The sequence below is a fragment of the Balaenoptera borealis genome (genome assembly GCF_965194805.1).
Source record: "Balaenoptera borealis genome assembly, chromosome: 14".
In the NCBI taxonomy this organism is placed as follows: Eukaryota; Metazoa; Chordata; class Mammalia; order Artiodactyla; family Balaenopteridae; genus Balaenoptera; species Balaenoptera borealis.
This window is the reverse complement of record NC_138875.1, coordinates 55,353,023-55,380,916: the sequence shown is the minus strand read 5'-3', so window position 1 is coordinate 55,380,916 and position 27,894 is coordinate 55,353,023. Positions and strand designations below refer to the sequence as shown.

Below are 27,894 nucleotides of genomic sequence, written 5' to 3'. Positions count from 1 at the left end.
GATCTCCCCTGCATCCCAATTCCACTTACTCACTCCACAGAGATAACCACTATCCTGAACTAGGTTGTGCCATTCCTGACACATACTTTTACAACTTTACTCACATGCCTGGGTGTACACATATAAATAATATTGTTCAAAGTGATTTAAAATTTTATGTGTGAAATTCTTTAAGTCCTTTCACAACTTACTTTATTAATATTTTGTTTTCAGTATTCATCTCTATTGATGCATGTGGATCTAATTCATTCATGTTAATTGCTGTATTCCATTGTGTGAGTCCCTCATGGCTCATCCATTCCATTACTGACAGACATATTAAGGTTGTTTTAAAATTTTCCCAGTTATGAACCAGGCAGCAGTAAACATCCTGGTACAAATCTTGTTGAGTACATATGTAAGTTTTTCTAGGATATATTAATATAAGTGGGAATTTCTGGATTGTTTACATCTAATTATATCATTATTTCCCCAATGTGATGTACAAGTTACACCACCACGAGGAGTGTATAACATTCCTATTTTTCCATCTCACCTATTTTTGGTGTTGTCAGACTAAATTTTTGTCAGTGTGACAGGTGTGAAACATCTTCTTGATAACTAGTGAGACTGAAAATCTTTTCATTTGCTTATTATACATTCATGCTTCCTTCTCTGTGAATTGCCTGTTCATAACCTTTGTCCATTTTTCTATTGAGTTCTAGGTATTTATCTATTTATATATTCTTGATCCAAATCTATTGTCAGTTACATGAGTTGGAAACATATTTACCAGTCTGTAGTTTGTATTTTAGCTTTAATAGGTCCTTTGTCCAATAGAGATTTAATGTAGCTAAATTTCTCAGTGTTTTTCTTTACTCTGTCGGATTTTTGTGATTTAAGACATCCTTTGACACTTCAAACACAGAGACACTGCATATTGTCTTCCAGAACTTCTAAAATTTTGCTTTACATACTTGTGCCTTTTATTAATCTGAAACTAATTTTCAGCATGGAATGAAGTAAAGATCTACTTTAATTTTTTCCCATACAGATAGCATTTTTTTTTTAAATAATGCCATGCTCCTCTCACTAATTTGAAAGCCACATGTCATACACCAAGTTTCCATATAAATGTGGTTCTGACTTTCAGCTCTTGATTCAGTTCTGTTGGTTTATTTATAGATCTATCCACCAAAGCCGTTTTGTTTTTCAATAATTTTAACTTTTCAATGTGTTATGCTATCTGGTAAGGCAAGTTTCCTTCCTTATTGTCTTTAAAATTATCTTGACTATTCTTGGCATCTTATTTTTAATATGAATTTCAGGATAATCTTTTCAAAATCAATGAAAAACCCTGCCATGGTCTGGAAAGGAATTATACTAATTTTATTATTTAATTCTGGAGGAATTATTATATAGAATCTTCATACCTATGACCTTGGTTTATTTATCCATTTATTTATTTATTTGGTTTTTTCCCTTTAATAAAATTTTATAATATTTTTGTGTTCCATAAAGGTCTGGAATATCTTTTGTAGAATTTATTTATAATTGTCTGACAATATTTGTTAATAGGAATTTTTAAAAATTATATTTTCTAATTACATGTCTCTAATATACAACAATTCTGTTTATTTTGGTGTGCTGATTTTTTTAAATTGGGATGCAAATCACCTGACATAAAATTAACCATTTAAAAGTGTACTTTCACAATGTTGTGCAAGTATTGCCTTTATTAAGTTCTAAGACATTTTCATTGCCCTGAAGGAAAACCCCATATCCATTAAGAAATCACCCTCCATTTTCTCACCACCCCATGCCCTGGCAACCACATATCTGTTTTCTGTCTCTATGGGTTTACCTATTCTAGGTATTTCATGTAAATGGAATCATACAATATGTGACTTTTGTGTTTTGCTGCTTTCACTTAGCATATTTTTAGGTTCATCCATGTCGTAGCATGTATCAGCACTGTGTTTCTTTTTATGGCTGGATAATATTCCTTTTTATATATATATACCACATTTTGCTTGTCCACTCATCCCCTGATTGACATTTGGCATGTTTCCACCTTTTGGGTATTGTGAATAGTGATGTTATGAACATTTGTGTAAGAGCATTTTTTTGAGATCTGTTTTCAGTTCTTTTGAGTATATACCTAGGAGTGGAATTGCAGGGTCATATGATAATTCTATGTTTGAGTTTTTGAGGAGCTACCAAACTATTTTGAACAGTGGCTACACTATTATACATTTCTGACAGCAATGTAGGCAGCTTCCAATTTTTTTACGTTCTCATTAACACTTGTTAGTTTCCAAAAAAAATACCACTGTACCTAGTGGATGTAAAATGATATCTCATTGTGGTTTTGATTTGCATTTCCCTAGTGGCTAATGATGTTGAGCATCTTTTCATGTGCTTGGCCATTTGTATGTCTTTGGAGAAATGTCTTTTCAAGTTCTTTGCCCAGTTTTCATTTGGGTTGTTTGTCTTGATATATTCTGGATACTAGACCCTAATCAGATATATGATTTGCAAATATTTTCTCCCATTCTGTAGGTTGTCTTTTCACTTCATTAACAGTGTCCTTTGATGCACAAAGTTTTAAAATTTTGATGAAATACAGTTTACTGATTTTTTTGTTTGTTTCTTGCACTTTTGGTGTCATATCCAAGAATCTATTGTCAAATCCAAGATTGTAAAGATTTACCCTATATTTTCTTCTAAGAGGCTTATAGTTTTACCTCCTCTATGTAGGGCTTTCTTTAGGTACAGATTTATTAAATTTATTCTACCATGACTTGATGTGCTTTATCAATCTGATTCCTTTTAAGTAGTATCTGCTCTTTAACCACTCTATTTAGTTTTAATGACAAATTTTCTAAAATCTATACACTTTTTAAAGAGCATGCCTCTTTAATTATATTTTGATTCTATCTTTAATGTCATTATTTTATTTTAAACATAATTATTTTATAATGTTTCCAAGATTAGTATATGATGTCAGCTTCTTGGTTGTATTAATCCTCTTGTTTGTTGTATCTGCTAAGTCTCTCTCATAGTAAATCATTTTCTTGAGTAGTTTATGCATTGTGAATTTTCCAACTGGGGTTATTATTTTAATCAGATCCTGAGGGTTGTGAAAGTGTTTCTCCAGAGCAATCTTGTGTTTGCCTAGAGTCTTGGAAGAGTTTCATTTCTTTGGGTGATAGGGTTTTCTAGTCTCCTCTGAGGGGCTAGCTTTTCAGAAGTACAGGCTTTTGGTGGAGGATATCAGTCACAGCTTATTTTATAGCTTCAAGGCAATTGTCTTCTTTTCTTAGTGTGGTGTTAAAAAGCCCACTAAGGCCTATGTCATGATCTGATATCCCTTCCAAGCTATCCAAGTTCTCTCTCAAAACTTTACAACTCTGACTTTAAGTTACTCTTCATTTCTGGTACTTGGGGATTTTATTCACTTATTTAACAGATTTTTATTGATCACCTACAATACATCAGGTACTGTTCTTGGGTTATATCTATGAATAAATAGACCGATATTTCCATCTTTAGCAGTTTATATTCCAGCAGCAGACAGATAAAAAGTAAATATATAATAAAAAAGTAAATTACATAGAGTCCTAAAAAGCAATAAGTGATATGGGGTGGGGGGTGGAGAAGGAGAACCAAATAAAAGGATCAGGAATAGTGGAGGAAGGCAGGCAAGCTGGAGTATGAAGTAGTGTTTACAGGGTAAGCTTCATGGAAAGGTGAAATTTGAGCAAAGGCTTAAAAGAAAGGAAGGTGTGAGCCAAGCAGCTTTCTAGGGGAAAAGTGTTGCAGACAGATAAAAAGCAAAGAAAAGACTCCTATATGTGAATGTGCTTCATGCATCCTAGAAGTAGCAGGGAGGCCAGTGTGGCTGGAGCTGATTACTTAAGACCAGAGAGACAAAGGGAGAGGGTAGCTGTGAAGACTTTGGCTTTAGTCTGAGCTTTGAAGAGAGTAGTGACATTATCTGACCTATGTTCAAAAAGATCACTTTGGCCATGTGTTGAGAAGAGGCTGTAGGGAGATATGCTGGAAGGGTACTGTGGTAATCCAGGAACAGGATGATGGAACCCAGCCAGCATGGGGGCAGTGGAAGAGGCAAGAAGGCACAGGCAGTGTGGTTTCCTGATGGGTTCGATATGGGCTATGAGAAAAAAAATAATTAAAGACAAGTCCTCTCTTTCTTCCTTTCAGCTCAGCTATGTGTGTATAATATTCATTATCATTATTTTCTTAAATCTAGTGTTTCTCTCTGATCTTAGGAGGAGGGTAGGTCTGTGTTAACTTCAGGTAACCATATTCCAAGACTGGAAGCCAATGAAATGAGTTTTAAAATGCTATCCTTTGTTAAAATGTATCTTTAAAAGTTGTGTTGTTGTGCATCCTTAGACGTTTTGGAAAGTCCAAGCTCTTTAAAGAAAGTCTCTCAGAGAGCTGAATTGTTAGATCCTTTTGAGGAGCTGCTAAGGATATACTCAGCACAAATGGGTCAGGACAACAGCGGGTAGGTATCTGGTGAGAGGGATTCTTAATTCCTCAGGCACTTCCTGGCAAAGATGTAACTATCTGGAAAAATATACAGGTGGGATTTTCATCTCAACTATTGGCATAACAGATATAGGTATTTTATTTTTCTTTTCTTTCAGCAGAAGGAAAAAATTCTGAGTATTTTAAAAGACTTTCTTTCATTAGATAACAGAGTTCTTTCACATGAATCAGCAAAATGGCAACAAGGGCTTATTGTATTTATTGTGATGTAATTGCTTGGAAACTGTGTCTGAGGAGACCAAGTGGTTTGGGTCAATAGACCATAATGAAGGCACTACCCAATATGGAAATAAAACCTTCAAAATCTTTTGTAGCATTTGTCTTGAAAAATTCAAGACAATTGATACTTACAACCTAAGGTGGATATAGCAAGAAGATTATTACTCCCATGATATTCACTTCCTCTCTGTTTGAGAAAGCCATTTCAGTCGTTGGCCAAAAATGTTAACCGAGGAAAACTGTGGGCATGGTAGCAGATAGACAACTTCTATTCGTGAGGTGTGTGCAGTGTCCACCCTTTTCTAAAGACATTCAGGAAACATTGATTCTCTTACCCACATTTTCCAGGGCTTGCCCTCCAGTACCCAACTTCTGCTTCCCTACTGCACTTGAAATGGAAAGGGATCAGGGCAGGGGGACTCCTCTTTCAGAGTGTTGCTTATTGCTAAGGGATGGCAAATAATATAACATTTATCACAAATAGTTACTCTTCTCCAATCCCTGAGATTCACTAAAACCTACTGTTTGTTTAAAGAAGTACTTTGATCCCTACAGTCTATAAATAACCTGTTACTATCCTCTTGTTTTCCCTTAAGGACAGTGCTTCCCAAACTTTACCTTGGGTCCACTCCCAGAGTTCTGCTACAATAAGTTTGGAGTAGGGACTCTGATTTATACTTTTGATAAGTTCCCAGTATGTGTGGGTCCAGGAACCATCCTTTGACTGTGTAGGCAATGGTTTTCAAGCTTGACTGCACCTTCAACCACTTGGAGAACTTTCAGAAATCCCAAATAACTGACTGCATCCCAGAGTAGTTAAATCACAATTCTGGAGGGTGGGACCTGGCATCAGAATTTTTAAAGCTTCCCAGGAGATTCCATTAAACAGCCAAATGCGAGAACCCCTGTCTTCAAAGTCTTCTGACTGGCGGCTGGATGCACTTGATACAATGATCCTGATAAGCTGCCTGGGCACTTGGGCTGGTTTCCACCAGATCTCCTTTAACCCTTTCCTGGAAGCAAACCCTTGCTTGTGTGAAATGAGAAATAAAGCACTGTGCACATATAGATCTCTCATCATCAGACTTTCAACAGACATTTTGATGCATGTGAGTTTAACAAAGAATAGAAATTTCTCCATGTGTCACTTAGTGCAAACCTAAAAATTAATTATTGGAGCTGAATTTGCACACTGGTGTAACGAAGAAGTAAAAAAATACTCTTATTTTCAAAAATGTCTTTTTGGTTTATGTTGAAACATTATGATATGACCCAGGACCCCAAAATAAACTTCTGTGAATATTTAGACTATTTTATGGAGAACCGTGCTATCAATAGTATGGGCAAACTTGTTATAACTTGAATTTATTTAAGTATCAGCACTATGTTTCTATTTCTTTGTCATTGTTGAAGTGATTAGAAGCTTTGTCATTAAAAAAACCCTTTGACAGTTATAATTATTGGCAGACAATTTTAGTTTATAAAATTATAAAGAAAAAAATATAGTTAGATGAAGCAATAGAAGCCTTAAAGACCATTCTGAATATAAGTTAGCCACGGGCTTATACATTTTTTGATGACACAGGACTTGACTTTGAGAGAAGGCCTGAGTTTACACATTTGCTGTGTGACCTTGGATAATTCATTTAAACTTTTTAATGCTGAGTTTTTTAAAATCTCCAAATGGGGGTTAATACCACCTATAAATGGGTATTACTGGGAGGATGAAGTGAGATACATGAAAATGCTTGCTAAGTTGAAAAATTCTATACAAAATAAGTGTATCATGTTCAGGACAAGCCATATTAGGAGGATCATTATTTTTCAGTAATGCTAATAAATTTCAGTGACTATTGAGTAGACTGCAAAACTTTTGAGGATAGGAGTTATGGTTTATTTATATTTGTATCTCCCCTATGTAGCACTGAGCTTGGGACACAGAAGAAGCTCAATCATGATTGCTGAATAAATCACCATCTAGATGTTTTATCTTAGTCCCCTTTATGACCAGTACCACAGATTTATGTGAAAACAAGGTGGTAAGCTAGAGAACAAAGCTTTTCTTTGTGTGAGTATAACTGATCTCTGAGGATTAAAGTTCTGTATTTTCCCTCATTAGCACCAGAATCTAACAACTTCAGCTAACAGGATCAGACACAAATTTATATGTGTGTAAAGCTACATCTTTCCTTTTTATGCAGTGAGTACTCCTAATTTAAGAGCCAAATAACCAGTAGAGAAAAATAACTGTTTTATGTTATCAGAGGGGTTGGCAGTTGACATGTTTCACTTTTCCCATGGCTTAAATTGTTCTTCTGTAAAAATTAGGTCTTTGGGTAGTGAATTGCTAATCTTTTTAGGCCACTTGATGGAGTAAATGCACAAAATGAACATCTAAAAATTCAAATAGCTATTGATTCTTTGTAATGCTCTCATTTTCAATGGCACCTAGGAGATATTCAAGAGCCAGAGAGACCCTGGATTATTTTCACCTTGGGTGTTTATTTTTGTGATACTGAATGCACAAAATGCATTTAAGGAGGTAATTAAGGTTAAATGAGGTCATAAGGGTGGGACCCTAATCCCACAGGACTGGTATTCTTATAAGAGTGGTGCAAACAGAGATAGGGCCATGGGAGGATATAGTGAGACAAGAGATCTCAACAGAAACCAACTCTGCTGGCACCTTGATCTTGGACTTCTAGACTCCAGAACTATGGAAAAATAAATTTCTGTTGTTCAAACCACCCAGTCTGAACATTTTATTTTGGCAGCCCCAGCAGACTAATAAAAGGCTGTCTTGGTCCATTCAGGCTGCTATTACAGAATTATCACAGACTGGGTGGCTTAATTAGCAAGCATTTATTTCTCATAGATCTGAAGACTGGGAAGTCCAAAATCAAGGTATCAGTATATTTGAAGTCTTACGAGGACTTGCTTCCTGGGTTATAGATGGCAGTCATCTTGCTGTGTCCTCATGTAACAGAAGGGATGAGAGGGCTGTCTGGGGTTTCTAATCCCATTCATGAGAACTCTACCCTCATGATCTAATCACCTTCCAAGTGTCTCACTTCATAATACCATCACTTTGGGAGTTAGGATCTCAGCACATGAATTTTGGGGGGACATAAGCATTCAGTTCATAACAAAGGCTCTAACTGGTTTGTGATTAAACCCTAGAGAAAAAGGAGTTTTTGTAAAAGAAAAGAGCTATATTTACAGAAATCTCTAACATATGCTAACAGAGAGTAGCATGACAATTGGGATGTGATGAATTACTCACTGTCTAGTCAGAGCAGCTTTGGAACCAAAAATGACCCCAAGGGTCAGTGGTGGGAGGGCACCAGGGGCAGCACCAGGGAATGGCACAGCATCATGTCTTGGTACATTGGAATCTCCTCCATGCACTTGAGCTTAGCACAGTGCATCTTCTGTTGGTACCAGCTGGAGATCAACCAGAACCAGTGGGATGGCTGCCACAGGGGAAGCCTTGGTTGTCACCATCAGAAACAGGGACCCAAACCCAAGAGAGAGAGGAGAACATGAGTAATGAAGAATTGATTACTCTTCCTGAACACATATGAGACACCTCCTGGAAACTCCCTAAAATACCTGGAAGATGAAGAATGTTTGAAATTATTTTGAAGCCCTGTAATAGTGGATATGAGTTTATTTCATTAGCTTAATGGAACAATCTCATGGCACATACAAATGGCAATATTAACATAAACGATGTAGAAACTGGGATCAGGCAGAAACTAACCTCTGTAGGGCACCTATTAAATGCTAGGCAGTGGGCTATTATATGAATTATTTCTCATTTTCTATATAAAAACTCTTGAAACTAATATCGTTGCCCCTAATTTTTCAAATGAGGAAACTGGGCCTCAGAGATGTTATGGAATTTGCCTGGGGTCACATAACTAGTGTCTCTGGAAACAGGAATACTAAATAGATGTGTTTGACTTCAAAGTCTGTATTTAACACCCTGCTATACACAACCTATTAAAATTTCTGAGCTTTTTTTTTCTTGTCATGTATAGAGGAGAAAACATCAATAATTGTTTTAATGTAAACTATTTTAATGCAAACTGTTTTCATGTTCCTTAAACTGTGGAAGTGGTTTGGCTACTCCCAGTGTCACTGACCATGTATCTAAACATCACTACTGTTCCTTCATTCATGGCATAATTGAGTATCTACTGTGTTCTAGGTACTGAAGATATAGCAATAAACAAAATAGTCATAGCCTCTGCCTCAGAGAGTTTAGAGATATTAAGCAAATTATCATAGCAATAAAACCTATAATTAAACATGGAGATAACTGTTCTAAAAAAAAGTCAGGGAGGCATGAAAGGATAACAGAGATGACATTTGGGTGGAGAGGAGGGAAAGTCGTCTTTATAATGTTGATATCTGAGCAAAGATGTGTTGGAGGAAGGGGGTCATAGCATAGAGGAAAGGTGAGGCTTCAGATACAGGCAGGGACCATGTGATGCGGGGCCGTAGAAGCCCATGTTAAGGATTTTATATGTTATTATAAATGTAATAGACATTGAAAGGACACTGTTGGCTTTTGAGCCAGGGGAGTAGATGTAGTATATAATCACTCTGGCTACTGTGTGGAGAATGAGTTGGAATTGGGTAGCAAGCTAAAGAAGGAGAGATTGGCAGGGAAGATTGAGAAGGGGGTACCAGCAAGAGAAGAAGAAAATGCAGACTAAAGAAGTCAACTTCTGAACAAGGCAGGAGGGGCCTACTGCTGAAACGATGGAGGAAAGGGCAAGAAGGTGAGAGACTGAAAGGATGCCTGCCATCCACGCTGAATAAGGAGAGAAAGGAAGGCTGGAGGGGCTGCTGAGAGAAAGTGAAGGTGTCCATGTGGCTGAGGACTGCTGAGGGAGAGGCAGGAAAAAAAGGAGGCGCTGGTCAGACTATTCGTTGTGGACGGGGTGTGGCTGTGATGAGTTCCTGTTGGGATTTTGCTTGGTAGTGGGTTGCTGAGGTAAAGCAGAAGAACATGTAACTGGAAACAGAGGTTAAAGAATTGAGGTAAGAGTGTTAGGAATGTCATCTATGTGGACATGAAGTTGCCTAGGATGATGGAAAGAGCTGAAGCCTTCAGTGAATGAGGGAGCATGGCCAGGAGCTCAATAAACTGCTTTGAAAACCAAGAGATGATGTTGCCAAATGGTGAGTTCAGTATTGCAGAGATTTTGCACTGGAGGGGGCGAGTAATGGTCTGGAAGAAGCGACGGGGAGAAAAGGAGACACTGACTCCCCTCCCAATCATGAATGTGGCGAGAAAAAACAACCTCCGTTTCAGAAGGTCTAGGGGAAGCAGTGCACCCAGGGGCAGCTAAGATTCGATTAAGCCAAGAGGGATGTGGGGAGGAGGTGGAAGATGTGAGGGATCGTTGGTCACAGAGTGGATCTCGGAAGGGGAGAGAGTCTTGAACAGAGGAATAGAGAGGATGTACAGAGTTGCAGTCAGTGTAAAGCCAAGTGGTGACAAGGGTCAAGCAAGAAGCGTCCTTCGGTGAGCGAGTTTGTGGGTGTGAGTGTGTGTGTGTGTGTGTGTGTGTGTGTGTGTGTGTGTATGTGAGAACTGTCCAGTGCTCTCCACTGAGTGCCAACCCCAAAGTTAGAGTGAATACACTTGTTGGCTTTAGTCATAACCCTAGTTTTCTTTAGCAGACCTGTCACTTGTTTGGGAGCTGGAAAAGTCAGCAAGAGTTGCTTCTGGTACGTGTCTGTTCTTTGAAAAATAACCTAAGTCCCTTCTCTTGGGCCCAAAGTGAAAGCTACATTTTATTAAATTTTTAGCATAAAGTAAGCAGAAAATCAAGGCAAAATAACACTATTCTATTCAGAGCACTTATAGAGAAAGGAAATTAACTTTTTAAACTGTGAGATAATGCACTAGATAACTGAGCACATAATTAAAGGCATGGTGAGCCCTCCATTACAGTTCTCAAGTTCTTTCTACCAGTTCTTTTGTATCATAATTGTAAGAACATTTTGTTTCAGTGCTGGAGACAGCTATTATAGTCATCTCAATAGCATAAAATGTAGATTCCGTACATTGCCATTTATACAAATATACACACTCCATTTAACTCAAAAGGAGTGTCATAGTTTAGGAAATAACTTTCAGGAATGATTAGAAGATAGTCCTAGGGATACATAAGAACATGTCTAAATAAACCTCAGAGTAATTCAGTGAACATTTCGCTGCTGTGAAATTTTCCCACAAGCTGTTCTTTTATTGCCTAAAATAAGGGAATTACATGGAGAAGACAAATTGCAATTTTCAAGGTAAGAGAAAATTTACCTTATCTGTCACCACACCACCCTGCAAGAGGATTGGAACTCCAGATACTTTGGAATAATGGGCCAGAAAATGCATGGCATGTTCAGTAGACTAGAAATCACTTGGAGGATGAGAGCGGAAGTTCATGCTGAGAGGAGGAGGTGGGTGAGGGATTAGGCTGGATAAGTCCCAGGGGCGGGGTGGGGGAGGTGATGATGACTTTATATTTCTTGCTGGGAAGTTTAGACTTATTATAAGAACCACGAGGCATAACTGATGGATACTAGACAGAGGAGCAGCATGACCAGAATACCTCTTAAAAAAAGATCTGTTTAGTAGCTTTGTGGATGGTGGATTGGAGAGAGAGAGACTACGAAAAAGACCAGTCAAGATGTCATAACTGAGAAGAGAAACGATGAGGGTCTAAACAAAGCAAGGGCAATGGCTGATGGACAGAAATTTGAAAGAGATTTGGTAGCTGAAGCAAGCGAGTAGAAAGAGGAGTCCAGCAGGACTCCAAGGATGGCCCCACCACTGGTCTAAGGACTAGAGACTCAGGTCAAGTGCAGAAGAGGTTTGATCCCTGAGTCTTTCTTTTTATTACCTTTCTAAACCCCCTCTTCTTGTACAGAACCCTGAGTATAATAGCCTCATGCTTTTTGTATTTTTCCAGCAACTAGTTCCTTTGCTTTCTTTCCCCTAACACCTGTGAATACCATAGATATTCCCATTGACCCTGTGCAAGATTTGTGAGACCTAGAGGCCAATTTTTTTTTGAAGATGGGGTAAGATATTTCTAATTTTGCTGAAATTTTATGGGCAATAAAATAAAATTTTTCTGTAACATCCCTGGAAAAGTCTAAAAGTACTCAATCTATACCTTTCTACTGAGCTTGAAAACATGTAGGAAAGGATAATAATAACTTTTATTATTTATAGGGTTTTATGTTTTATAGGGTTTTATTTTTTATAGGGTTTTAAATATATTGACTTACTTGGTCTTGAGCTGTCCTAACAATCCTATGAAATAAGACTATGGCAAACCCCATTGTACAAATGAGGAAACTGGGGCACAGAGAGGTTATGTAAATTACATAAAGTCACACAGCTGGTAAGTGGCAATGTGCCTAAGGTGAGTTCACAGGTAGCAGAACCAAGATTTAAACCCAGGCTGTGTGACTATGGGCCCAGACTTAACTACTCCACTATGTCATCTCTCAATACTAGCAGCATACTGTAATAGCCAGGGAGGGTGAATTTCTTATGCTAGAGAAATGACATGATGTTTATCTACTAGTCAGAGATGAGAATAGCACTTGTAAGTCAGGGCCTTTGGAGACTGGTAATGTTCTACCTGCCATAACCAGCAGTGGGGAGGGAAGTGGTTTTCTATGGTTGCCTTTATTCCTCCTTGTTCCCAGCCTCAAATCTTCTAAGGTTACTGGTATTGGGGACCTATTTCGGATAAAGTTACCCACGATTGTTGATGATGATAAACAACTGTGAGGATCTGATGGTGTTAACTTCTCACAAGAAGGTGGTTAATATAGGGAGGTTATCTATCTATCTATCTATCTATCTATCTATCTATCTATCTATCTATCTAATCTATCTATCCATCTGTCCATTATTTATCTTTTAACCATCCATCCAACCATCCCTCCACTCCTATATATTCCCTGGCGTCTGTGTGCCATATACATTATTTAACTCTTTCACATAATTAATTCTTAAAGGCTTGTAATACCACTACCTTACAGATGAAGAAACTGAGTCTAAGAAAGAGTTGGATTCAGGTTCTCAAACCTGAAGCCAAGATTTGCAGTCAAATTTATCTGATCCCAAAGTATATATCCTTTCCCTTTACCACATAGTTCTTATGCTAAGTCTTTTACTTTGGGGCTAGATATTCTACTTATTAAACTAGGTTATTGCTGTTTTAAGGTTTTTTCAGATCATCCCTGTAACTATCTCTCCAGAATATTTGCAAGTTAATCTTCGTCTTTTCCAATACTGGTTATGAGAAATGTGATACACTAAGAAGAAAATCTACTCAGTACAGGCAAGTAAAGGTACATACCTGGCAGGAGATGCTAAAGATAAATTTTCCTCCTGTTTCAGATGGATTGTATAGTCGCATGCCCCTTTTCTTATTCTTATTCTGTGAGAGTTTTGAGAAAAGCAGTGCAGATAAGTCTGGAGTAGCAATGCCTATTTTTCCATATACAGCATAATTAGCACATTAAACTGATTTTAATGATAATATGCTTACTCTAAAATCAGTTAAAGCTCCATTTCAGTAACATCCTCCTAGAAGAGTACCCAGGTGCTTTAGAAAGTAGGAGTGAAAGACTTAGGTAAGGTGTTTCACCTTTTTTTCTTGTACATTTACCTTATGTATCACTCAGAATGTCTGGTTACTGTGGCAATGGAAAGTACCAAAATTTCATCTTGATAAATAGATGCAGAGGAGTTAAAATATTTTAAGATGCATAATTTTTTCGTTTGAGGTTTATTTTCTTCTCAGGCTGATGATCAAACTAATTTTGCCCATAGTAACCAAGCAGGTAGTATTGTCTCTATTCATGGCATCTATTAAGTATAAATTACCTTGCTAAAAATAAATAACAGTGCAAAATGAATGAACCCAGTTACAATATACATCATACATAACAGGATAAAAATGAACCGCTAGTTTATTCCCTACCGCATTGCTTCCATAGATCTTAGCTGGGAAGACTCTGAGGTTTTAGAAGAATGCTCTTTCAAGGATTTCCACCTGTTTAGGGCTAAAAAACAGGGTTCACATAAACAATGTTTTTTATTTTCTTTCTTTCCTTTTGAGGAGGGCAGAGAATGAATTTCCTATAAGTTCCGTCTAGTACGTAGTAAGTTCCATCAAGTACCTACTCTTTAATAATAAAGGAACTTAATGTCATTAATAGCTATGACCTTTAAATTTTGTTCCAGAGTATGGCATTTACTGAATTTAGATTGTAAATTCCAAATATGTAAACACGTCTGAGCTAGGGCTTTTATGTAACTGTATTCCTGATCTGCTTACTTATTGGTATTTATGTCTGTGAACTCCTGTTAATTGGTTAATGTTTGTAAAGTGCTCTTGAGATGAAAAGCTAACGATCACCTTACCGTAGGAGGGCGTGGGTGACTGCCGTGACAGCCTGCTGAGGTGTCTGCTGGGGTTTGACTTCGAGGGCTTGCCTGTGGCTCTGGGATAATGAGGAACCCCTGAAGAGTTCTATATCCCTGCTCCCCAAAGACTTTTCCATTCGATTCTCTTGGCTTTGCTAGGTCAGTCTTTGGACATAATAAAAACCTGCAAAGCTATAAAAGGAAGATTCTTCAAAGACTTTTACCCACTTACCACTAGAGTTTGCTCTAATGCATTTGGACAGCATCTGTATTTCATTACAAAAGAAACCATAATAATAATAGAAATACATAAAAAGTCCAAAAATATGTTGCTCTTAAAAATTAGGGGCCTGTGTTTTATTATTTTATCTTTATTTTCTGTACTATAAGCTTAAAGAGAGCCACATTTTTATTTATATTCATGTATTGAATTGTAGGACGTATATTTGTTAATAAGGTGGCTAAGAAAAATGTAATTGTGAACCGATAAAAATTTCCAGCCATATCTACAACAGACCTATATTCAAAGGGAAAAGAGTTTTTTTAAATGTTATTTATTTATTTATTTATTTAGCTAAAGTAGTTACTGAATTTTCTTTCAGCGCATAGGAACAACATTTAGAGTTTCAATGCATTATATGATTTTCATGCTGGAGATTTTTTTTGTTTTTAAATACTACGTACTAAATAATATTAAATGATAATACTGATTTTCTTCTCGTTGGCCTATGTGCCTGCTTTTTGTAAGATCTATTTCTTGCATTTCCTGGATCTCTTCTAATCTTTCATGTTAGCATTTCATAGTCACAACATTGGTTCACCTGCCTGGCATCACAGCTCCCCTGGGGAATCCCTCCTGGGGTATGTGCAGTTGGTCCTGCAGAGGGAAGTGGTGTCCAGGGGGACCCACGTCATTGCCGGATTCCCCTATGGAGACAAAAGATTTTCCAGCTGTTTATTTTTAATCAGCTGGTAATCACTGCACTACTTAGAGTGAGTTTCAGAAGTGACAAAGCAGATACAGGTCCTACAGCCCACAAATTGTTCCTTTTGCAAGGAGCTACTTTGATTTTTGTCCAGAATTGTACATTTCCATACTTGTTTAAATTAAGCTTTGTTTTGAAGCTCTGCCATGTTTACCAAGGTTAACTTTTAAGTTCTCACAGGTTTTAAAGCTTCTTGTAAAGTTAGAAAATCCTTCAGAGTAATCAGAAATACAGGAAAGCTACTACAAAGACATTTTTAACATTGATTTTTTTCATAATCAAGAGAAATTAGAGAAGTTAAATGCTCCAAAATATAGACTGGCTGGTCAAATTACCGCACAACCATTCAGTGCAGGTTGTGCCACCATTACGACAGCATGCAGAATGCTTGTGCTATTGTATTATGTAAACAAAACACAGAATAGAAAAGTGATCATAAAATATATTCTTAACTGTGTAAAAGAGTCATAGAAATTGTCTGGAAGGAAATATAGCAAAACACCAAGTGATCATTTTCTTCTTAATGGTTATTTCATGTATTTCCAAGTTTTTACCAGTAGCGAGTGTTTTTCTTTTTCACTCACTTTCTCTTTAAAATAAATATTTAAAACATACAGAAGTATAGAGAATGATATAAAATAACAGACATTTTTGTATCTGTATGACACTTTGCATGCTAACTTTTTGTCTCATTTGCTTAGATATTTTCAGTTATTCTTTGGAGATAAAGCATTTGATTTCTCTTTTCCTGGATTACACATTGGAGAATCTCTCTACGATAAACCTAGAAGTGGCATCACTGGGTTGAAGATATCTACATCTTTCATTTTACCAAATTATTCTCCAATTTAGACTCCCAACAGCTGAATACATGAATTACTATTTCCCTACATTCTTGTTAACTCTTGATATTAGACTTTTAAATATTTGCCAAATTGGATAAATATTTTAAAAATCTTTTATGTGTTTTTATTTGCTTTTCCCTGTTTATGAGACTTTAAGATTTACTTTGATGTGAATTGTCACCTTGCCCATTATTCTGTTAGGTCATTTGCTCTTATCCTGTTGGTTTTTAAACTTCATGATATAGTTGGGATACCAATTCTTTGTCAGTTATATGCATTGCAAATGTATTTTTTCAGTCTGTAGATTGTCTTTATATTTTAAAAGTTTCTTTTGATGAACAGAGTTTTAAAATTTAGTGCAGTAAATGTATTAACATTTTCTTTATAAGTTTATGTCTTTTGTGTCTTGTTTAAAATATATTTCACTATCCTGAGGTAATAACTATATTCAATATTTTCTTTTAAAAGAATTTATTTTTTCATGCTGTGATGTAGAAATCTAAGTTTATTTATTCCTTGTGTAGCTAACCATTATCCTGACATGATTTATTAAATGGTCCATTGCTTCCACACTATTCAATGCTGTCTCTATCTTAAGTCAACTTTTCAAATATGAGTGCGGTTTGTTTCTGGACCCTCTGTTTTATTTCTCTATTTGGTTATTCTTGTACTCCTACAACACTATCATAATGACTACAGCTTTATAATATGTTGGTATTTGTTACAGCAGGTTTGTCTATCTTAGTTTCCTTCTTAATAACTTTCTTGCCTGTAATGGGCATTTTGTTCTTCCAAATACATTTTATTATCACCATATAAAGTTCTTTAAACAATGATTTTAGAATTTTGATTGGATTTTTATGGATTTTATAGATTAATTTTTGGGAGGATTGATATGTTTAAAATATTGAGTTTTTCCATCTAGGAATAGTTTACTTCATTATTTAATTAGGTCTTTTATGTCTTTAACATTTTATAATACTTTATACATCTTTTATTGGATTTTTCCTATTACTATGTGTGTGTATGTGCATAATACTGCTGTGAAACTACATTTTCTAGATGAAAGTGTCTGGTCTATAGGAACTCTTCAGTTTTCTTTTGTTAATGTTCATCAACCTTGTTGATTTCTTTTACTAATTATAGGTTTACCTACAGATTCTCTTGGGTTTTCTTTGTAGAAAACCATGTCCTTGACAAATTATAACAAATATATTTCTTCTTTTCCACTTCTAATTTTCTTTTTGTTGTTGTTGTTGTTTATTGGTCTATCAGAAACTGCTATCTGCACAATGCATTCATCCCTTTTTTCTTAAAAATGAGGATAGAATATTCCTAGCTAAAACACTACATTTTGCAGCCTATCTTATATATAGGCATGACCATTGATATGTAAATAGAAGTAGTTAGGTTGGACTTCAAGAAAGTTCTTTAAGGGACAAAATGACTCCTATTATAAGTGCATCCTCTGCTTTTATCTTGTTTTCCTTTCTGATGCTTGGAAAATGGATATGATGTTTAGAGCTGCAGTCTCCATTTTGGGATAATGAAGTACCTCTGAGAATGCAAGCAAATGTTGAGAATGGTGGAACAGAATGAAAGACAGAACTTGGGCTCTGATGTATTCATGGAATTGCAATTTTAGGTCAACACTGATGACGGCAGGATTTCTTTTAAGCAAGGAAAAAAAAAACTATCTTGTTTAAGACACTATTATTTATGTTTTCTGTAATACACAGTCAAATTTAATCATTTATAAACATAGTACCATGTCTTCAGTAGCATTTGATAGGAGAAATAATAGCAAGTATTGTCTTTTTTTTTAATTTAGGGGAAAATGCTTCCAGTTTTTACTATTAAGTTTGTTGTTTGCTATACGTCTTTTGTAGACACCTTTTTAAACATGTGTTCTTTTTATTCCTAGTTATCTAAGCATTTTTATCATGAATGTTTGTTGAATTTTACTGACTGCTTTTTCTGTATTATATCAAATGATGAAATAGGTTATCCCTTTTTATCTACTAACGTGGTGATTTACACTAATAAGTTTTCCTAATGTCTTATCTTTCTAATATATTCTTTCACTTCTGGGATAAACTCTAGTTAGTTACTGTAAACTGCTTCTCACATATATTGCTTGATTTGATTTGCTAATGTTTTATTTAAGATTTTTGCATTTATGTTTAAAAGTGGATTTGGCCTATATTTTTTCTTTTTCATGATTGGGTTGTCTGGTTTTTTTTTGGCTGAAGTCCAAATTACTTCAAGATTGAGTTGTGAGTCATCTCTCAGTTTATATTTCCCAGAACAGTTTATGCATAGTATTAGCATTATCTTTTCCTGGATTATTCATACAATCTCTTCTGTCAAACTGCCTTGACCAGTGATCTTCTGGTGGGTAAAATTCAAATTCATTTTGAATTGTTTGGGAGAGCTTCAGATTTCTTAGTGGTCACAACTATTTTCACTTTCTATTTCTGCGTGAGATAATTTTGCTATTTTTATAATTTTTTTTTGGAAAAAATCTCTAGATTTCTGACTTTTCATATTTATTAGAATAAAGTTTTTCCTTATAGTGTGTAATGAATTTTTATTTAAATTTTATCTGTCCCCAGGTTCACTGCTAATATTATTTATTTGTTCCTCCTCTCCCTTTATGTTGGTAGACATCTTAAAAGTTTGTCTATTTTTCTTAGTCTTTTTATTTCAAAACTTAAAATTCCAAATCATTTCTATTTCATTAAAACCTGCTAATTTTCTTACTTCCATCTCCTTAAGGTTTATTTTGTTGTTATTATCTGACTTTTTGAGTTGAATGCTTAGTTCATTTTTTCCCCTAATATATGCATTTAAGCAACACATCTTATTCTAAGTACTACTTTTGCTGCACTCCACAATTTTGATACATAGTGTTCTCATGGTTATTTAATTCTCAGTAGATTCTAGTTTATATTATGATTTTTTTCTTTGATCTACAAATTACTTCAAGATGTGTTTTTCATTTTTAAACATATGGAAGTTTTGGCTACCTCTTATTATCATTCCATTTTTTGAAAAATTGTAATTAATTTATTTATTTTTGGCTGCATTGGGTCTTCATTGCTGTGCACGGGCTTTCTCTAGTTGCAGCGAGCGGGGGCTACTCTTCGTTGCGATGTGCAGGCTTCTCATTGCAGTGGCTTCTCTTGTCGTGGAGCATGGGCTCTAGGCACCCAGGCTTCAGTAGTTGTGGCGCACGGGCTTAGTTGCTCCGTGGCATGTGGGATCTTCCTGGACCAGGGATCGAACCTGTGTCCCTTGCATTGGCAGGCAGATTCTTATCCACTGCGCCACCAGGGAAGCCCATATCATTCCATTTTTTATGTTATTGTTTAATCAATTTTTTATAGTGTTGTTAATTTTTTAAACATTTTAAACTTTCAGATTGCCCTATTGTATCAAATTGTTGAGGATTGTAATCTTTTTGTTGTTGTTGTCTGTGATATTCTCTTCATTGTTCATTTTCCTGTGTGCTTTATACCTTTTTTTTTTTTTTTTAAATTGAAAACAGCTCTTTAGTGTCATTTGCTTAACTGTAGGACTCAGTGTGTCCTGGATTATGGAACTACTTCTCAAGAATAGTATGGCCTTTGCTTCTGCTAAGGTTTCAAGGAGTTCTCATTAAATTAGTAGCAGTATTTGTGTTAATATTTGAACTTGGGAATCTTATGCCACCTACATAGCTAAATATTCCCTGATACTTACATAAATTGCAGTTTTGGAGTTCTGTTTCTGATAATAGAGTTGATACTCAGAGCCCCGAGGAGCAATTTTTGATGTTTCCCTGGAGAATGATGAGTAAGAGGGCTTCTAAGCCCTGTTCACAGAGTGGGTGACCCACTCCAGGGCCCTGACTATATGTGGGGGTCTAAGTGCCAGCTACCTGCCTCCCAAGGCCTCCGGGCCATGCGTTTTACCCAGGAGTCAAGGCCTACACAGGATCAGGACACAAACTGATTGTTCTGTCTTTGAGTTCTCCTTTTATTTCTGGCACCTTGAGATTTCCTTTTCTTTCTTCCAAGTTTGCCTGTACATTAATCTTATTTGGTTCCATTTTAGCCAGCATTTACATTATAGCTGACAGTGTAAATCTGAAGGCTACCCTAACTCGGGACACAGGGAAACTAGTTATTGGAGAAAGAGGAAATCCTCCATGAATATAGAGGACCTAGCAAGGCTCAGTGACAGATTGTTCTAGGGAGTGAGTAGCATCTTCTGGGGACCTCTGGGGTCCATCCTGACCTGTTTGCCTCTGTGACAGCAGCCTAAGAATGAAACTTGGTGGCCTGATAGAATGGCATTCACTGACCTGGGTTCTGGAGGTCACCCAGTCCTAGTCTTGCACTAAGTGCCATGATCCTTCGTTGGTGCAGGATTCCAGTAGAAAAGGAAGTCATGGTATGGCTGCTTCACACGTTACTTCCACTGAATAGGAATGCCGTCCTATATCTCATAAAACATTTTCAAAAGTGATCAAAATCAGAACTAGCTCCTCGGAATATGACTCTTGTTTAATGCAAGTCACATTCAAAAGTGCCAACCGTGTCCCACTGTGAGAGAGAGAGGGGTAGTTAGGTCTCTGCAGAGGTCTGCTTAGTAGAAGAGATGGGTATACATAGCAGACCCTAAAACAATGGGAGGCTTGTTGTAAAAGTGGTATGAACAGACACTGTGGGAGCAAAGACAAAGGAGTAGTAAAATAAGTTGATTCCAATGAAGCAGTAGGGAAGCCTTCCCAGAGGCTTTGCCATGAAGGATGATGAGAATGCTACCTGTGGACAGAGGTAACCTGAGTCGAAGAGTAAGCGCTCCTTCTGCAGAGGGTTCAGACCCCTGTTAAGGAACCTACTCAGCTGGAGTCTAGGGTGAAGTCGGAGGAGGTGAGGCTGGGCCCAGAGGATGAGAGACCGTGAATACAATATTTGCCTTCATTTGTTTGAGAGATGTTTTCCCCTCTAAAGTTAGAGAGAATGACTATTTTTTTCCACTTTATCTTCTTTTAAATTTATTTTTAATTTTAAATTATACATTATATCTAAGGTAATTCAGCTAATCTAGGATGTTAATAATCAAGACCCATACTCCATAAATGCATAGAAGAGATACAGGATTTTGGTCCGGTTTCTGCTCTTAGAGAAGTAAAGGAAAAGACAGTTCTATTTTTAATTTTTTAAGGGACCTATAATGTTTTCCATGGTGCCTGCATCAGTGTACATTCCCACCAGCAGTGCCCAAGGGTTCTCTTTCCTCCACATCCTCACCAACTCTTGTTGTCTCTTGTCTTTTTGATGCAACCATTCTGACAGGTGTGAGGTGATATCTCATTGTGGTTTTTTCATTTCATTTCCCTGATGGTTAGTGACATTAAGCACCTTTTTGTGTGCCGGTTGGCCATTTGCATGTCTTCTTCGGAAAAAATCTATTTCATTCCTCTGCCCATTTTAAATCAGATTGTTTGAATTTTGTTATTGAGTTGTATGAGTGCTTTATATATTTTGGATATATTTGGATATTAACCCCTTATCAATGATAGAGGTCAACTCAGTAGATGTCTACATTTGGATTATATTTTTGATTCCTTTTAAAGTCCTTGCTATGGACTTCCCTGGTGGCTCAGTGGTTAAGAATCTGCCTGCCAATGCAGGGGACACAGGTTCGAGCCCTGGTCTGGGAAGATCACATATGTCGCAGAGCAACTAAGCCCGTGTGCCACAAATACTGAACCTGTGCTCTAGAGCCCACAAGCCACAACTACTGAGCCCACGTGCCACAACTACTGAAGCCCGCGAGCTTAGGTCCAGTGCTCCACAACAAGAGAAGCCACCACAATGAGAAAGCCGTGCACTGAAATGGAGAGTAGCCCCCGCTCGCCGCAACTAGAGAAAGCCGGTGCGCAGCAACGAAGACCCAACGCAGCTAAAAATAAATAAATAAATAAATAATAAATAAATAAATTTTTAAAATATGCAGAGAATATACGAAAAAGCTAAACAGTGTAATTACATCTTAACCCAGGTCAAAATCTTCATGGTACAGACTATTACTGTTATTGTTCATATTATAGTGCCCTTACAAGTTATAGTAGTTGGAGCTTTACTGCTGTGAAAATTCCCTAGTGCAGATAGGTTAGTCCCTCAAGTCTTTCTGGAAGTCATCAGGAATAGAGAATATAGAAAAATATTGTTTAATCAAGTAAACAGATGAGCCTATATCAACTTATAGGACAGATTATTTCTATTTTAGCACGATAAATTATGTCCTTTATTATTTGTCACAATGAAAACTTACCTGATATCTAGAGCCCAAAATCTTTGACTTGAAAGCTACCCCCTGCGTTTGTATTGAGTCATTTTGGGAACTATGTGTGTGTGTGTATGTATGTGTAGGTTTGTGTGTGCATGTGCAGGTTCAGTATGTTTTTAGCATCTGAGCTCAAAGTAAGGAAGAAGCAAACCAGCTGGGGAGTGGGCAAGAGAGAATCACAATGAATTTATTTATTTATTTATTTATTTATTTTTCAAGAAGATAGCATGAAGAGGTAAGTTTTACTCACTCTCTTTTATTTATTTATTTATTTATCTTTTATCTTTTTTTTTTTTAATCAGTCATCAATTTTATACACATCAGTGTATACGTGCAAATCCCAATCGCCCAATTCAGCACACCACCATCCCCACCCCACCGTGGTTTTCCCCCCTTGGTGTCCATACGTTTGTTCTCTACATCTGTGTCTCAACTTCTGCCCTGCAAACCGGTTCATCTGTACCATTTTTCTAGGTTCCACATACATGCGTTAATATATGATATTTGTTTTTCTCTTTCTGACTTACTTCACTCTGTATGACAGTCTCTAGATCCATCCACGTCTCAACAAATGACTCAATTTTGTTCCTTTTTATGGCTGAGTAATATTCCATTGTATATATGTGCCACAACTTCTTTATCCATTTGTCTGTCGATGGGCATTTAGGTTGCTTCCATGACCTAGCTATTGTAAATAGTGCTGCAATGAACATTGGGGTGCATGTGTCTTTTTGAATTACAGTTTTCTTTGGGTATATGCCCAGTAGTGGGATTGCTGGATCATATGGTAATTCTATTTTTAGTTTTTTAAGGAACCTCCATATTGTTCTCCATAGTGGCTGTATCAATTTACATTCCCACCAACAGTGCAAGAGGGTTCCCTTTTCTCCACACCCTCTCCAGCATTTGTTGTTTGTAGATTTTCTGATGATGCCCATTCTAACTGGTGTGAGGTGATACCTCATTGTAGTTTTGATTTGCATTTCTCTCTTTCATAATATGTAATACAATTAGCTTTTAATTTTCTTCTAGAAATCTGCTCAGATTTGGATTAGAATTGTATTTTATCTCTAGATAAGTTAGGAGAGAACTGACATCTAATTTTATTGAGTATATCACACCATGAACATGGTATATTTCACCATTTATTTAGATCTATTTTTATTTCTTACGTCAGTGTTTTCTAGTTTTCAGAATACAGATCTTACACATATTTTGTCAGATTTATACCTAATTATTTCATGTTTTTGAAGCTATTATGAATAGTGTACTTTTTCAACTTCCAATTATTTGTTGCTATATATGTTATTTTTTGTTAACTTTGAGATTTTCTAAGTAGACAATATTATAGTCTGTGAAAAAGCTGATTTTGTTTTGTTCTTTCCAATTTGTATGCCTTTAAATTCCTCTTTCTTTCCTAATTGCACTGACTAGGACCTCCAGTCCTATGTTGAATAGAAATGGTTGGAACAGAATATCTTTGTCAGATATCCTTGTCTTATGCCTAACTTTGTACAAGGTGGGAGTATTCAGATTTATATCATTAAGTATTATGTTAGCTGTAGTTTATTCAAAGATGTCCTTATCAGGTGGAGGCAGTTCTCTTTTATTTCTAGCTTGCTAAGAGATTTTATCATGAATAAGTGTTGTATTTTTTCAAAAGCTTTTTCTGCATCTACTGAGACGATCATATAGTTTTTAATTTTTTATTCTGTTGACATGGTGTACCACATTGATTGATTTTTTAATGTTGAACCTTGCATCTTAGGATAAAATTACCTGGTGACTATGTATTATACTTTTTGTATATTGTTGGATTATATGAGGTAATTAGTTGAGATGTTTGCATCTATTTTCATGACAGATGATCTGTAGATTTTTCTTTCTTTCTTTCTTTCCCTTCTTTCCTTCCTCCCTCCTTTCTTTCCTCTTTCTTTCTTTCTCCTTTCCTTCCTTCCGTCCTTCTTTCCTTCCTTCCTTCCTTCCTCCCTTCCTCCCTCCCTTTCTTTCTTTCATTTGTTCATTAGCAATGTATTTGTTTGGGTTTGGTGTCAGGTTATTGCTTACCTCAGTAGATAAGTTGGGAAGTATTTTGTCCTCTTCTTTTTTTTGAAACTATACATGTAGAATTAATATTTTGTCATGTCATCTTTAACTGTCTATTAGAATTCACCAGCAAAGCCATCTTAGTGTTTTCTTTGTGGAAAGATTTAAACTATGAAATAAATTTTTTAACACATATAGGAATATCAAGGTAATCTGTTTTTTGTTCAAGTTTTGGTAGTTTGCATATTTCAGTGAATTAGTCCATTTAATCTAATTTATAAAATTTATTGGCATGGAATATTATTTGTAAAATTCCTTATTATTCTTGTAATATCTGTTTTATCTGTAGTGTTATTCATTTTTCCACTACATATATTGGTAATTTGTGTCCTTTGTTTAACTTGAACAGTCTCACTATAGATTTATCAATTATATTTATATCAAAGAATCAGCTTTTATTTTCTTTGATTTTTCTCTGGAGTCCTCTATTTTCTATTTAAGTGACTTCTGATTTATTTTTATTTATTCTTCTTGCTTTAGGTTTAGATTGCTCTTCTTTTTACAGTTTCTTAGGAAGCTTAGATCATTGATTTAAGACCTTTTTTTTATATATAATATGAACATTTCTTTCTAAGCACTAGCTTAGTTCGAGTCATCATATCTTGATATGCTATATTATCATTTAAAATTCTTTCAAAACATTTTATATTTTCCTTGTGATTGTTTTCTTAGATCCATGGGTTAGTTAAAAGCATGTTTCCAAACATTTATGGATTTTTGAGGTATTATTCTGTTATTGATTTCAAGTTTTTTAATTCCATGTTTTCAATGAGCCTACTTTGTATAACTTTAAATTTTTAAAATTTGCTGAAATTTGTTTTATGGCTCAAAGTATGGTTTATATTGGTGTGTGTGTACTTGCAAAAAATGTATACTCTGCTGTTGATTAGGAGATTGTTAGGTAAAGTTAGATGATAATATTGCTCAGATCTACATTCATACTGAGTGTTTCTCCTATTTGTTCTATCACTTACTGAAAGAGGAATACTGAATTCTCCTTTTATATTTGTGGATTTCTATGATTCCAATTTACCTCCATTGCTAGCTTATTAGCCATCCCTTCTTTTTATTTTTATTTTTTAATTTTTTAATTTTTTATTTATTATTATTTATTTATTTATTTACTTATTTTTGGCTGTGTTGGGTCTTCGTTTCTGTGCGAGGGCTTTCTCTAGTTGCGGCAAGTGGGGGCCACTCTTCATCGCGATGCGCGCGCTTCTCACTATCGCGGCCTCTCTTGTTGCGGAGCACAGGCTCCAGACACGCAGGCTCAGTAGTTGTGGCTCACGGGCTTAGTTGCTCCGCGGCATGTGGGATCTTCCCAGACCAGGGCTCGAACCTGCATCCCCTGCATTGGCAGGCAGATTCTCAACCACTACGCCACCAGGGAAGCCCCCCTTCTTTTTATTTTATTTAATGGTTGCTCTCAGGTTTTGATATACATCTTCAACTTTTAATAGTCTACCTTCAAATAATATTCTACTACCTCACAGTTAGTGTGGGAGACTTATAGTTGTATATTTCCATTTCCTTCCTTCTATCCTTTGTATTATCATTGTCATGTACTTTACCTCCACATATGTTATTAATCCTGAAATGAACTTTTGGTTTTTTTGCTCTTAATTGTCAACTACCTTATAAAGAGATTTTTTTAAAAAGAAAAATAAATCTTTTCTGTTCACTCCCACTTTTACTATTCTGGCGCTCTTTATTTCTTTGTGTAGATCCAAATTTCCATCTAAGGTCATACTCCTGTCTGAAGAAATTCCTTTAAACTACCTTTTATTGCAGATCTAAGCTTTTGCTGGTCTGTACATCTATTTTTAACCTTCATTTTTGAAATATATTTTTGCTTGGTGTAGAATTCTAGACTGAAAATCTTCTTTTAGTCTTTTAAGGTGTCAGTGATTTCTCTTTTAGCTTGTATAATTTCTGTAGAAAAGTATTTTCTAAAACTTGTGTTTGTTTCCTTGCATGTACTGTTGTCCCTCACCCCATGGCTCTTTTCAAGATTTTCTCTTTGTTTTCAACAGTTTGATTATGATGTGTCTTGGAAAGTGTGTTTGTGCTTGCTCATGTGTACATTATTATTTATCCAACTTATCATCATTTGATAAGCTTATCCCAAATTTGTAGTTAATTTTCTCTGCTATTATCTTTCACTTATTTCTGCTGCTCTCTTTTCTCTTTTTTCTGTTTATGAGTTTTAAATTATAATATGTTAGAGTATTTGACAGTCTCATGGCAGTTGTATATTCTATTCTGCTTTCTTCATTCTTTTTCTCACTTAATACTTCAGGTTTTTATTTTGTATTACTGTTTAAGTTAACTGAGTCTTGCTTCTGCTGTGTCTAGTCTACTTATAAGTCCATCCAACAAATTCTTCATCTCTATTATGATGGGTGTTTTTAGTTTTAAATTTGATTCTGTTTAATAATTTCTGTCTTTTCCCTCTGTTCATGCACATTGTCCATCTTTTCCACTAGATCCTTTGACATATTTATCATCACCATTTTAATGTTTCTGTCTTCCAGTTCCAACATAGAGGTCATCTCTATGTCCATTTCTGTTGACTACCTTATGTCTTGACAATGGGTCATTTTCTCTTCTTTTTTGTGTGTTCCTACATTTTGATTGGCTACTGGATATGGTGTGTGAGAAGAACAGCCTAAGGTGCTGGATGGATTTTCTCAGTGTTCTTTCAGCTCCATTGTTTCAGTAGTTCTTAAATTCCTGAGAAGCAGAGGAGGACTCTCCACACTCTTGCCCTTTGCCCAGCAGTATCCTGATTTGCACGCTGCTCAGTATTAGGCTTGTCATGGAAGCAAGTAGATGCTTTTGATTCCCTTGTTCCAGCATTACCCTTAGGCAGGCTATGTGCTCCTTTGCTTCACACGTGAAAGTTTCTCAGTATTTCTGTGCTTCCTCACCATGACAATGACACCCTGCTTGTATCTATGGTGTTGGAGGGGGTGGATCTTGGTCTTAGGCAGGAAAGAGCTCGAGCAGACCTCTGCAAGAACCTGGGCCCAAGCAGATTTCCCGCCTCCTCCTTAGGAATAATGTGCTTTGCTTCTACTCTTCCCTCAGAAGCAATGTACCTTTGCTTGGGACAGGTGGCTAAAGAGTTTTCTGTTTCCCCACTGCTTTTGCTTGTGACCAGGTGCATGGCAGGTGGTGGGTGATGAGCTGGGGGATTTCCACCCTCTTTCCCCCACAAGGGCCAGATAGTTTTTGTTTCCATTCCTTGACTAATTGCAGTTTACCTTTGCATGGGCCCTTGGAGTGGGAGAGTTTTCTGCCCTTCCTCCAGCAATTTAAAGCTATTAGCACCTAAGAAAGAAAGGTCTAGGAAAGAAGGTGGGGTTTT

General features: G+C 36.3%; 1 protein-coding gene and 1 long non-coding RNA gene across 2 annotated transcripts in view; one reads left to right on the top strand and one right to left on the bottom strand.

Annotated features, from left to right (window-relative positions):
* LOC309610604 overlaps window positions 1-25,591 on the bottom strand; it is a 225,805-nt gene extending 200,214 nt beyond the window's left edge. The window contains exon 1 of the long non-coding RNA XR_014234077.1: window positions 23,100-25,591. This is a non-coding gene — a long non-coding RNA (uncharacterized lncRNA). The remainder of the gene's footprint in view (window positions 1-23,099) is intronic.
* LOC309610552 (uncharacterized protein) overlaps window positions 1-27,894 on the top strand; it is a 386,618-nt gene that overhangs the window by 182,290 nt on the left and 176,434 nt on the right. The gene's annotated exons all lie outside the window — the stretch shown is intronic.